General features: G+C 43.4%; 7 pseudogenes; all 7 read right to left on the bottom strand.

Moving 5' to 3' along the window:
* Positions 1–550: 550 nt before the first annotated feature.
* On the bottom strand, positions 551–814 carry LOC130329343 (U2 spliceosomal RNA; annotated as a pseudogene).
* A 1,481-nt stretch (positions 815–2,295) lies between these two features.
* LOC130329301 (U2 spliceosomal RNA) lies at positions 2,296–2,560 on the bottom strand (annotated as a pseudogene).
* A 1,476-nt stretch (positions 2,561–4,036) lies between these two features.
* On the bottom strand, positions 4,037–4,302 carry LOC130329304 (U2 spliceosomal RNA; annotated as a pseudogene).
* A 1,484-nt stretch (positions 4,303–5,786) lies between these two features.
* On the bottom strand, positions 5,787–6,051 carry LOC130329289 (U2 spliceosomal RNA; annotated as a pseudogene).
* A 1,466-nt stretch (positions 6,052–7,517) lies between these two features.
* Positions 7,518–7,783, bottom strand: LOC130329302 (U2 spliceosomal RNA; annotated as a pseudogene).
* A 1,476-nt stretch (positions 7,784–9,259) lies between these two features.
* Positions 9,260–9,523, bottom strand: LOC130329342 (U2 spliceosomal RNA; annotated as a pseudogene).
* Positions 9,524–11,001: 1,478 nt separating this feature from the next.
* On the bottom strand, positions 11,002–11,264 carry LOC130329348 (U2 spliceosomal RNA; annotated as a pseudogene).
* Between the last annotated feature and the right edge of the window lie 1,233 nt (positions 11,265–12,497).

Genomic DNA, 12,497 nt, shown 5'->3' with positions numbered 1-12,497 from the left:
TTTCTTTTTATATATATTTTTTTCCGTCTTCTTCTTCTTCTTCTTCTTCTTCTTCTTCAGACCCTGTCATAGCACTAATGCCTTTCCAATACCACCAGCAGATGGAGACACTCCATTGCAACATTGGTTGTGAGCAGCAGTTTCTAAAAACAAATGCCTCATGGCGGATTTCCCATCCATCAATGGATGGTAAATTTTGTTTTTATCATTCACTGACCACAGATACCAATGCATGGTCAAGCAACAGCAATGACACACCCTTGTGTATAGGCATGAGACCCTCACGTCATTTAACAGGATTCAGCACCACCCACAAGACAGCTACCTGTCATGTCATGTCAAACCTGCACAGGTGTGCTAGATTATTATTATTTAGTTTTATTTTATTTTTTTACACCAATCAGTGTGCAAACATGGTCATTAAAACGCTAAATGAATAGACGTTCATAAACCAGTCAGTGCAACTCATCATTTTGGTCTCCAATTCTCAAACTCAAATTCTCACCCACGGAGGATTAAATGAGAATCTTTCTTGTTTAACACTGGAATGGGGTGGTGCACTGTTCACTACCCGAATATACTGCCACATCGGGTCAATGCATAGGGCGACAGAAGCAAGCTTCCAAATCAGCTCCCTTTCTCAAAAATCCATTTAATTTATGGTCCCCAGATAGGGAACGTATGTATCAGTATGTGCTCACAAGTCACCCAAGTGCAAGTATTCACACAAAAAAAAACGTGCCTCAGGATGCGATCTGTCGCAAGATCCTTTCTTTTTTTACACTTGATCTAAGCCAAAAGGCCTAGAGGGGATAACCGGGAAAGGGGTGGACCCAACCATGTCCCCTTCATGAGCACTCACATTACTCATAGGAATGGAAGGAAGGCTGGCAGCCAACCAGCCTCCCATACACTCTCTGGGTGGGTGGCAGTCAGCCACCCATACATACATACAGCACAGGCTAAACCCACATCATCACTTAAAAAAAGGACAGGCGACCATTGCACTCTGATGGAGCATTTAGCAATGCAATCCATAGCCTGGCTTTTGCCTGAACCCCCATCACTCCTCCTCTTGCATATAAGACAATATTTCAGATCTGCATATGAAAACAACACGCCTACCTTTGTTGCACATAGCTGCCTGCCTGTCTCTAGTTACCCCACTGGCTGTAGCTGCGTCCCTTCCGACATGGAATAACACCAACTGTAACGATAAACTGAAAATTAACAGTATAAACCTGCATCATTTTGGACTCTGGTATTTGCTGAATCCGGGTGACCTGACAATCGATGGTGGTGCCGCTGGTGATTCTGGCCTTCTTGGAATCTGTTGGGCCTATGTGTTAGCTCACACATCACTTGGGTATCCATGGTAACTACCACAACATGGTCATCTGCAGTTTACATCTAGCCCGTGGCATTGAATGGCATTTTAAAAGTGCTAAGGGTCCTGGTGCAATAATCCTCCCATGAGGATCAGCCTCAACGGCTTTGTAGATTGCACTCATGTCAGCAACTCCATATACATTTTTTTTTCTTCATGCTTCTTTCTTCATCCTTTTTTCTTTCTGTCATTCAGACTTTCATTCATTCGATCTCTCTCACTCACTTGCTTTAACTCATTTGTTCTCACTCACTCACTCACTCACTCAATCACTCACTCACTCATTCACTCTCACTCACTCTCACTCTCTCACTCACTCGCTCACTAAGTCAGTCTCTCTCTCTCTCTCTCTCTTTTTCTTTTTATATATATTTTTTTCCGTCTTCTTCTTCTTCTTCTTCTTCTTCTTCTTCTTCAGACCCTGTCATAGCACTAATGCCTTTCCAATACCACCAGCAGATGGAGACACTCCATTGCAACATTGGTTGTGAGCAGCAGTTTCTAAAAACAAATGCCTCATGGCGGATTTCCCATCCATCAATGGATGGTAAATTTTGTTTTTATCATTCACTGACCACAGATACCAATGCATGGTCAAGCAACAGCAATGACACACCCTTGTGTATAGGCATGAGACCCTCACGTCATTTAACAGGATTCAGCACCACCCACAAGACAGCTACCTGTCATGTCATGTCAAACCTGCACAGGTGTGCTAGATTATTATTATTTAGTTTTATTTTATTTTTTTACACCAATCAGTGTGCAAACATGGTCATTAAAACGCTAAATGAATAGACGTTCATAAACCAGTCAGTGCAACTCATCATTTTGGTCTCCAATTCTCAAACTCAAATTCTCACCCACGGAGGATTAAATGAGAATCTTTCTTGTTTAACACTGGAATGGGGTGGTGCACTGTTCACTACCCGAATATACTGCCACATCGGGTCAATGCATAGGGCGACAGAAGCAAGCTTCCAAATCAGCTCCCTTTCTCAAAAATCCATTTAATTTATGGTCCCCAGATAGGGAACGTATGTATCAGTATGTGCTCACAAGTCACCCAAGTGCAAGTATTCACACAAAAAAAAAACGTGCCTCAGGAAGCGATCTGTCGCAAGATCCTTTCTTTTTTTACACTTGATCTAAGCCAAAAGGCCTAGAGGGGATAACCGGGAAAGGGGTGGACCCAACCATGTCCCCTTCATGAGCACTCACATTACTCATAGGAATGGAAGGAAGGCTGGCAGCCAACCAGCCTCCCATACACTCTCTGGGTGGGTGGCAGTCAGCCACCCATACATACATACAGCACAGGCTAAACCCACATCATCACTTAAAAAAAGGACAGGCGACCATTGCACTCTGATGGAGCATTTAGCAATGCAATCCATAGCCTGGCTTTTGCCTGAACCCCCATCACTCCTCCTCTTGCATATAAGACAATATTTCAGATCTGCATATGAAAACAACACGCCTACCTTTGTTGCACATAGCTGCCTGCCTGTCTCTAGTTACCCCACTGGCTGTAGCTGCGTCCCTTCCGACATGGAATAACACCAACTGTAACGATAAACTGAAAATTAACAGTATAAACCTGCATCATTTTGGACTCTGGTATTTGCTGAATCCGGGTGACCTGACAATCGATGGTGGTGCCGCTGGTGATTCTGGCCTTCTTAGAATCTGTTGGGCCTATGTGTTAGCTCACACATCACTTGGGTATCCATGGTAACTACCACAACATGGTCATCTGCAGTTTACATCTAGCCCGTGGCATTGAATGGCATTTTAAAAGTGCTAAGGGTCCTGGTGCAATAATCCTCCCATGAGGATCAGCCTCAACGGCTTTGTAGATTGCACTCATGTCAGCAACTCCATATACATTTTTTTTTCTTCATGCTTCTTTCTTCATCCTTTTTTCTTTCTGTCATTCAGACTTTCATTCATTCGATCTCTCTCACTCACTTGCTTTAACTCATTTGTTCTCACTCACTCACTCACTCACTCACTCAATCACTCACTCACTCATTCACTCTCACTCACTCTCACTCTCTCACTCACTCGCTCACTAAGTCAGTCTCTCTCTCTCTCTCTCTCTTTTTCTTTTTATATATATTTTTTTCCGTCTTCTTCTTCTTCTTCTTCTTCTTCAGACCCTGTCATAGCACTAATGCCTTTCCAATACCACCAGCAGATGGAGACACTCCATTGCAACATTGGTTGTGAGCAGCAGTTTCTAAAAACAAATGCCTCATGGCGGATTTCCCATCCATCAATGGATGGTAAATTTTGTTTTTATCATTCACTGACCACAGATACCAATGCATGGTCAAGCAACAGCAATGACACACCCTTGTGTATAGGCATGAGACCCTCACGTCATTTAACAGGATTCAGCACCACCCACAAGACAGCTACCTGTCATGTCATGTCAAACCTGCACAGGTGTGCTAGATTATTATTATTTAGTTTTATTTTATTTTTTTACACCAATCAGTGTGCAAACATGGTCATTAAAACGCTAAATGAATAGACGTTCATAAACCAGTCAGTGCAACTCATCATTTTGGTCTCCAATTCTCAAACTCAAATTCTCACCCACGGAGGATTAAATGAGAATCTTTCTTGTTTAACACTGGAATGGGGTGGTGCACTGTTCACTACCCGAATATACTGCCACATCGGGTCAATGCATAGGGCGACAGAAGCAAGCTTCCAAATCAGCTCCCTTTCTCAAAAATCCATTTAATTTATGGTCCCCAGATAGGGAACGTATGTATCAGTATGTGCTCACAAGTCACCCAAGTGCAAGTATTCACACAAAAAAAAAACATGCCTCAGGATGCGATCTGTCGCAAGATCCTTTCTTTTTTTTACACTTGATCTAAGCCAAAAGGCCTAGAGGGGATAACCGGGAAAGGGGTGGACCCAACCATGTCCCCTTCATGAGCACTCACATTACTCATAGGAATGGAAGGAAGGCTGGCAGCCAACCAGCCTCCCATACACTCTCTGGGTGGGTGGCAGTCAGCCACCCATACATACATACAGCACAGGCTAAACCCACATCATCACTTAAAAAAAGGACAGGCGACCATTGCACTCTGATGGAGCATTTAGCAATGCAATCCATAGCCTGGCTTTTGCCTGAACCCCCATCACTCCTCCTCTTGCATATAAGACAATATTTCAGATCTGCATATGAAAACAACACGCCTACCTTTGTTGCACATAGCTGCCTGCCTGTCTCTAGTTACCCCACTGGCTGTAGCTGCGTCCCTTCCGACATGGAATAACACCAACTGTAACGATAAACTGAAAATTAACAGTATAAACCTGCATCATTTTGGACTCTGGTATTTGCTGAATCCGGGTGACCTGACAATCGATGGTGGTGCCGCTGGTGATTCTGGCCTTCTTGGAATCTGTTGGGCCTATGTGTTAGCTCACACATCACTTGGGTATCCATGGTAACTACCACAACATGGTCATCTGCAGTTTACATCTAGCCCGTGGCATTGAATGGCATTTTAAAAGTGCTAAGGGTCCTGGTGCAATAATCCTCCCATGAGGATCAGCCTCAACGGCTTTGTAGATTGCACTCATGTCAGCAACTCCATATACATTTTTTTTTCTTCATGCTTCTTTCTTCATCCTTTTTTCTTTCTGTCATTCAGACTTTCATTCATTCGATCTCTCTCACTCACTTGCTTTAACTCATTTGTTCTCACTCACTCACTCACTCACTCAATCACTCACTCACTCATTCACTCTCACTCACTCTCACTCTCTCACTCACTCGCTCACTAAGTCAGTCTCTCTCTCTCTCTCTCTCTTTTTCTTTTTATATATATTTTTTTCCGTCTTCTTCTTCTTCTTCTTCTTCTTCTTCTTCTTCTTCAGACCCTGTCATAGCACTAATGCCTTTCCAATACCACCAGCAGATGGAGACACTCCATTGCAACATTGGTTGTGAGCAGCAGTTTCTAAAAACAAATGCCTCATGGCGGATTTCCCATCCATCAATGGATGGTAAATTTTGTTTTTATCATTCACTGACCACAGATACCAATGCATGGTCAAGCAACAGCAATGACACACCCTTGTGTATAGGCATGAGACCCTCACGTCATTTAACAGGATTCAGCACCACCCACAAGACAGCTACCTGTCATGTCATGTCAAACCTGCACAGGTGTGCTAGATTATTATTATTTAGTTTTATTTTATTTTTTTACACCAATCAGTGTGCAAACATGGTCATTAAAACGCTAAATGAATAGACGTTCATAAACCAGTCAGTGCAACTCATCATTTTGGTCTCCAATTCTCAAACTCAAATTCTCACCCACGGAGGATTAAATGAGAATCTTTCTTGTTTAACACTGGAATGGGGTGGTGCACTGTTCACTACCCGAATATACTGCCACATCGGGTCAATGCATAGGGCGACAGAAGCAAGCTTCCAAATCAGCTCCCTTTCTCAAAAATCCATTTAATTTATGGTCCCCAGATAGGGAACGTATGTATCAGTATGTGCTCACAAGTCACCCAAGTGCAAGTATTCACACAAAAAAAAAACGTGCCTCAGGATGCGATCTGTCGCAAGATCCTTTCTTTTTTTACACTTGATCTAAGCCAAAAGGCCTAGAGGGGATAACCGGGAAAGGGGTGGACCCAACCATGTCCCCTTCATGAGCACTCACATTACTCATAGGAATGGAAGGAAGGCTGGCAGCCAACCAGCCTCCCATACACTCTCTGGGTGGGTGGCAGTCAGCCACCCATACATACATACAGCACAGGCTAAACCCACATCATCACTTAAAAAAAGGACAGGCGACCATTGCACTCTGATGGAGCATTTAGCAATGCAATCCATAGCCTGGCTTTTGCCTGAACCCCCATCACTCCTCCTCTTGCATATAAGACAATATTTCAGATCTGCATATGAAAACAACACGCCTACCTTTGTTGCACATAGCTGCCTGCCTGTCTCTAGTTACCCCACTGGCTGTAGCTGCGTCCCTTCCGACATGGAATAACACCAACTGTAACGATAAACTGAAAATTAACAGTATAAACCTGCATCATTTTGGACTCTGGTATTTGCTGAATCCGGGTGACCTGACAATCGATGGTGGTGCCGCTGGTGATTCTGGCCTTCTTGGAATCTGTTGGGCCTATGTGTTAGCTCACACATCACTTGGGTATCCATGGTAACTACCACAACATGGTCATCTGCAGTTTACATCTAGCCCGTGGCATTGAATGGCATTTTAAAAGTGCTAAGGGTCCTGGTGCAATAATCCTCCCATGAGGATCAGCCTCAACGGCTTTGTAGATTGCACTCATGTCAGCAACTCCATATACATTTTTTTTTCTTCATGCTTCTTTCTTCATCCTTTTTTCTTTCTGTCATTCAGACTTTCATTCATTCGATCTCTCTCACTCACTTGCTTTAACTCATTTGTTCTCACTCACTCACTCACTCACTCAATCACTCACTCACTCATTCACTCTCACTCACTCTCACTCTCTCACTCACTCGCTCACTAAGTCAGTCTCTCTCTCTCTCTCTCTCTTTTTCTTTTTATATATATTTTTTTCCGTCTTCTTCTTCTTCTTCTTCAGACCCTGTCATAGCACTAATGCCTTTCCAATACCACCAGCAGATGGAGACACTCCATTGCAACATTGGTTGTGAGCAGCAGTTTCTAAAAACAAATGCCTCATGGCGGATTTCCCATCCATCAATGGATGGTAAATTTTGTTTTTATCATTCACTGACCACAGATACCAATGCATGGTCAAGCAACAGCAATGACACACCCTTGTGTATAGGCATGAGACCCTCACGTCATTTAACAGGATTCAGCACCACCCACAAGACAGCTACCTGTCATGTCATGTCAAACCTGCACAGGTGTGCTAGATTATTATTATTTAGTTTTATTTTATTTTTTTACACCAATCAGTGTGCAAACATGGTCATTAAAACGCTAAATGAATAGACGTTCATAAACCAGTCAGTGCAACTCATCATTTTGGTCTCCAATTCTCAAACTCAAATTCTCACCCACGGAGGATTAAATGAGAATCTTTCTTGTTTAACACTGGAATGGGGTGGTGCACTGTTCACTACCCGAATATACTGCCACATCGGGTCAATGCATAGGGCGACAGAAGCAAGCTTCCAAATCAGCTCCCTTTCTCAAAAATCCATTTAATTTATGGTCCCCAGATAGGGAACGTATGTATCAGTATGTGCTCACAAGTCACCCAAGTGCAAGTATTCACACAAAAAAAAAAACGTGCCTCAGGATGCGATCTGTCGCAAGATCCTTTCTTTTTTTACACTTGATCTAAGCCAAAAGGCCTAGAGGGGATAACCGGGAAAGGGGTGGACCCAACCATGTCCCCTTCATGAGCACTCACATTACTCATAGGAATGGAAGGAAGGCTGGCAGCCAACCAGCCTCCCATACACTCTCTGGGTGGGTGGCAGTCAGCCACCCATACATACATACAGCACAGGCTAAACCCACATCATCACTTAAAAAAAGGACAGGCGACCATTGCACTCTGATGGAGCATTTAGCAATGCAATCCATAGCCTGGCTTTTGCCTGAACCCCCATCACTCCTCCTCTTGCATATAAGACAATATTTCAGATCTGCATATGAAAACAACACGCCTACCTTTGTTGCACATAGCTGCCTGCCTGTCTCTAGTTACCCCACTGGCTGTAGCTGCGTCCCTTCCGACATGGAATAACACCAACTGTAACGATAAACTGAAAATTAACAGTATAAACCTGCATCATTTTGGACTCTGGTATTTGCTGAATCCGGGTGACCTGACAATCGATGGTGGTGCCGCTGGTGATTCTGGCCTTCTTGGAATCTGTTGGGCCTATGTGTTAGCTCACACATCACTTGGGTATCCATGGTAACTACCACAACATGGTCATCTGCAGTTTACATCTAGCCCGTGGCATTGAATGGCATTTTAAAAGTGCTAAGGGTCCTGGTGCAATAATCCTCCCATGAGGATCAGCCTCAACGGCTTTGTAGATTGCACTCATGTCAGCAACTCCATATACATTTTTTTTTCTTCATGCTTCTTTCTTCATCCTTTTTTCTTTCTGTCATTCAGACTTTCATTCATTCGATCTCTCTCACTCACTTGCTTTAACTCATTTGTTCCCACTCACTCACTCACTCACTCAATCACTCACTCACTCATTCACTCTCACTCACTCTCACTCTCTCACTCACTCGCTCACTAAGTCAGTCTCTCTCTCTCTCTCTCTTTTTCTTTTTATATATATTTTTTTCCGTCTTCTTCTTCTTCTTCTTCTTCTTCTTCTTCAGACCCTGTCATAGCACTAATGCCTTTCCAATACCACCAGCAGATGGAGACACTCCATTGCAACATTGGTTGTGAGCAGCAGTTTCTAAAAACAAATGCCTCATGGCGGATTTCCCATCCATCAATGGATGGTAAATTTTGTTTTTATCATTCACTGACCACAGATACCAATGCATGGTCAAGCAACAGCAATGACACACCCTTGTGTATAGGCATGAGACCCTCACGTCATTTAACAGGATTCAGCACCACCCACAAGACAGCTACCTGTCATGTCATGTCAAACCTGCACAGGTGTGCTAGATTATTATTATTTAGTTTTATTTTATTTTTTTACACCAATCAGTGTGCAAACATGGTCATTAAAACGCTAAATGAATAGACGTTCATAAACCAGTCAGTGCAACTCATCATTTTGGTCTCCAATTCTCAAACTCAAATTCTCACCCACGGAGGATTAAATGAGAATCTTTCTTGTTTAACACTGGAATGGGGTGGTGCACTGTTCACTACCCGAATATACTGCCACATCGGGTCAATGCATAGGGCGACAGAAGCAAGCTTCCAAATCAGCTCCCTTTCTCAAAAATCCATTTAATTTATGGTCCCCAGATAGGGAACGTATGTATCAGTATGTGCTCACAAGTCACCCAAGTGCAAGTATTCACACAAAAAAAAACGTGCCTCAGGATGCGATCTGTCGCAAGATCCTTTCTTTTTTTACACTTGATCTAAGCCAAAAGGCCTAGAGGGGATAACCGGGAAAGGGGTGGACCCAACCATGTCCCCTTCATGAGCACTCACATTACTCATAGGAATGGAAGGAAGGCTGGCAGCCAACCAGCCTCCCATACACTCTCTGGGTGGGTGGCAGTCAGCCACCCATACATACATACAGCACAGGCTAAACCCACATCATCACTTAAAAAAAGGACAGGCGACCATTGCACTCTGATGGAGCATTTAGCAATGCAATCCATAGCCTGGCTTTTGCCTGAACCCCCATCACTCCTCCTCTTGCATATAAGACAATATTTCAGATCTGCATATGAAAACAACACGCCTACCTTTGTTGCACATAGCTGCCTGCCTGTCTCTAGTTACCCCACTGGCTGTAGCTGCGTCCCTTCCGACATGGAATAACACCAACTGTAACGATAAACTGAAAATTAACAGTATAAACCTGCATCATTTTGGACTCTGGTATTTGCTGAATCCGGGTGACCTGACAATCGATGGTGGTGCCGCTGGTGATTCTGGCCTTCTTGGAATCTGTTGGGCCTATGTGTTAGCTCACACATCACTTGGGTATCCATGGTAACTACCACAACATGGTCATCTGCAGTTTACATCTAGCCCGTGGCATTGAATGGCATTTTAAAAGTGCTAAGGGTCCTGGTGCAATAATCCTCCCATGAGGATCAGCCTCAACGGCTTTGTAGATTGCACTCATGTCAGCAACTCCATATACATTTTTTTTTCTTCATGCTTCTTTCTTCATCCTTTTTTCTTTCTGTCATTCAGACTTTCATTCATTCGATCTCTCTCACTCACTTGCTTTAACTCATTTGTTCTCACTCACTCACTCACTCACTCAATCACTCACTCACTCATTCACTCTCACTCACTCTCACTCTCTCACTCACTCGCTCACTAAGTCAGTCTCTCTCTCTCTCTCTCTCTTTTTCTTTTTATATATATTTTTTTCCGTCTTCTTCTTCTTCTTCTTCTTCTTCTTCTTCAGACCCTGTCATAGCACTAATGCCTTTCCAATACCACCAGCAGATGGAGACACTCCATTGCAACATTGGTTGTGAGCAGCAGTTTCTAAAAACAAATGCCTCATGGCGGATTTCCCATCCATCAATGGATGGTAAATTTTGTTTTTATCATTCACTGACCACAGATACCAATGCATGGTCAAGCAACAGCAATGACACACCCTTGTGTATAGGCATGAGACCCTCACGTCATTTAACAGGATTCAGCACCACCCACAAGACAGCTACCTGTCATGTCATGTCAAACCTGCACAGGTGTGCTAGATTATTATTATTTAGTTTTATTTTATTTTTTTACACCAATCAGTGTGCAAACATGGTCATTAAAACGCTAAATGAATAGACGTTCATAAACCAGTCAGTGCAACTCATCATTTTGGTCTCCAATTCTCAAACTCAAATTCTCACCCACGGAGGATTAAATGAGAATCTTTCTTGTTTAACACTGGAATGGGGTGGTGCACTGTTCACTACCCGAATATACTGCCACATCGGGTCAATGCATAGGGCGACAGAAGCAAGCTTCCAAATCAGCTCCCTTTCTCAAAAATCCATTTAATTTATGGTCCCCAGATAGGGAACGTATGTATCAGTATGTGCTCACAAGTCACCCAAGTGCAAGTATTCACACAAAAAAAACGTGCCTCAGGATGCGATCTGTCGCAAGATCCTTTCTTTTTTTACACTTGATCTAAGCCAAAAGGCCTAGAGGGGATAACCGGGAAAGGGGTGGACCCAACCATGTCCCCTTCATGAGCACTCACATTACTCATAGGAATGGAAGGAAGGCTGGCAGCCAACCAGCCTCCCATACACTCTCTGGGTGGGTGGCAGTCAGCCACCCATACATACATACAGCACAGGCTAAACCCACATCATCACTTAAAAAAAGGACAGGCGACCATTGCACTCTGATGGAGCATTTAGCAATGCAATCCATAGCCTGGCTTTTGCCTGAACCCCCATCACTCCTCCTCTTGCATATAAGACAATATTTCAGATCTGCATATGAAAACAACACGCCTACCTTTGTTGCACATAGCTGCCTGCCTGTCTCTAGTTACCCCACTGGCTGTAGCTGCGTCCCTTCCGACATGGAATAACACCAACTGTAACGATAAACTGAAAATTAACAGTATAAACCTGCATCATTTTGGACTCTGGTATTTGCTGAATCCGGGTGACCTGACAATCGATGGTGGTGCCGCTGGTGATTCTGGCCTTCTTGGAATCTGTTGGGCCTATGTGTTAGCTCACACATCACTTGGGTATCCATGGTAACTACCACAACATGGTCATCTGCAGTTTACATCTAGCCCGTGGCATTGAATGGCATTTTAAAAGTGCTAAGGGTCCTGGTGCAATAATCCTCCCATGAGGATCAGCCTCAACGGCTTTGTAGATTGCACTCATGTCAGCAACTCCATATACATTTTTTTTTCTTCATGCTTCTTTCTTCATCCTTTTTTCTTTCTGTCATTCAGACTTTCATTCATTCGATCTCTCTCACTCACTTGCTTTAACTCATTTGTTCTCACTCACTCACTCACTCACTCAATCACTCACTCACTCATTCACTCTCACTCACTCTCACTCTCTCACTCACTTGCTCACTAAGTCAGTCTCTCTCTCTCTCTCTCTCTTTTTCTTTTTATATATATTTTTTTCCGTCTTCTTCTTCTTCTTCTTCTTCTTCTTCTTCAGACCCTGTCATAGCACTAATGCCTTTCCAATACCACCAGCAGATGGAGACACTCCATTGCAACATTGGTTGTGAGCAGCAGTTTCTAAAAACAAATGCCTCATGGCGGATTTCCCATCCATCAATGGATGGTAAATTTTGTTTTTATCATTCACTGACCACAGATACCAATGCATGGTCAAGCAACAGCAATGACACACCCTTGTGTATAGGCATGAGACCCTCACGTCATTTAACAGGATTCAGC

This window comes from Hyla sarda, unplaced genomic scaffold, assembly GCF_029499605.1.
Source record: "Hyla sarda isolate aHylSar1 unplaced genomic scaffold, aHylSar1.hap1 scaffold_316, whole genome shotgun sequence".
Lineage (NCBI taxonomy): Eukaryota > Metazoa > Chordata > Amphibia > Anura > Hylidae > Hyla > Hyla sarda.
This window is presented reverse-complemented; position numbering and strand designations above follow the sequence as displayed.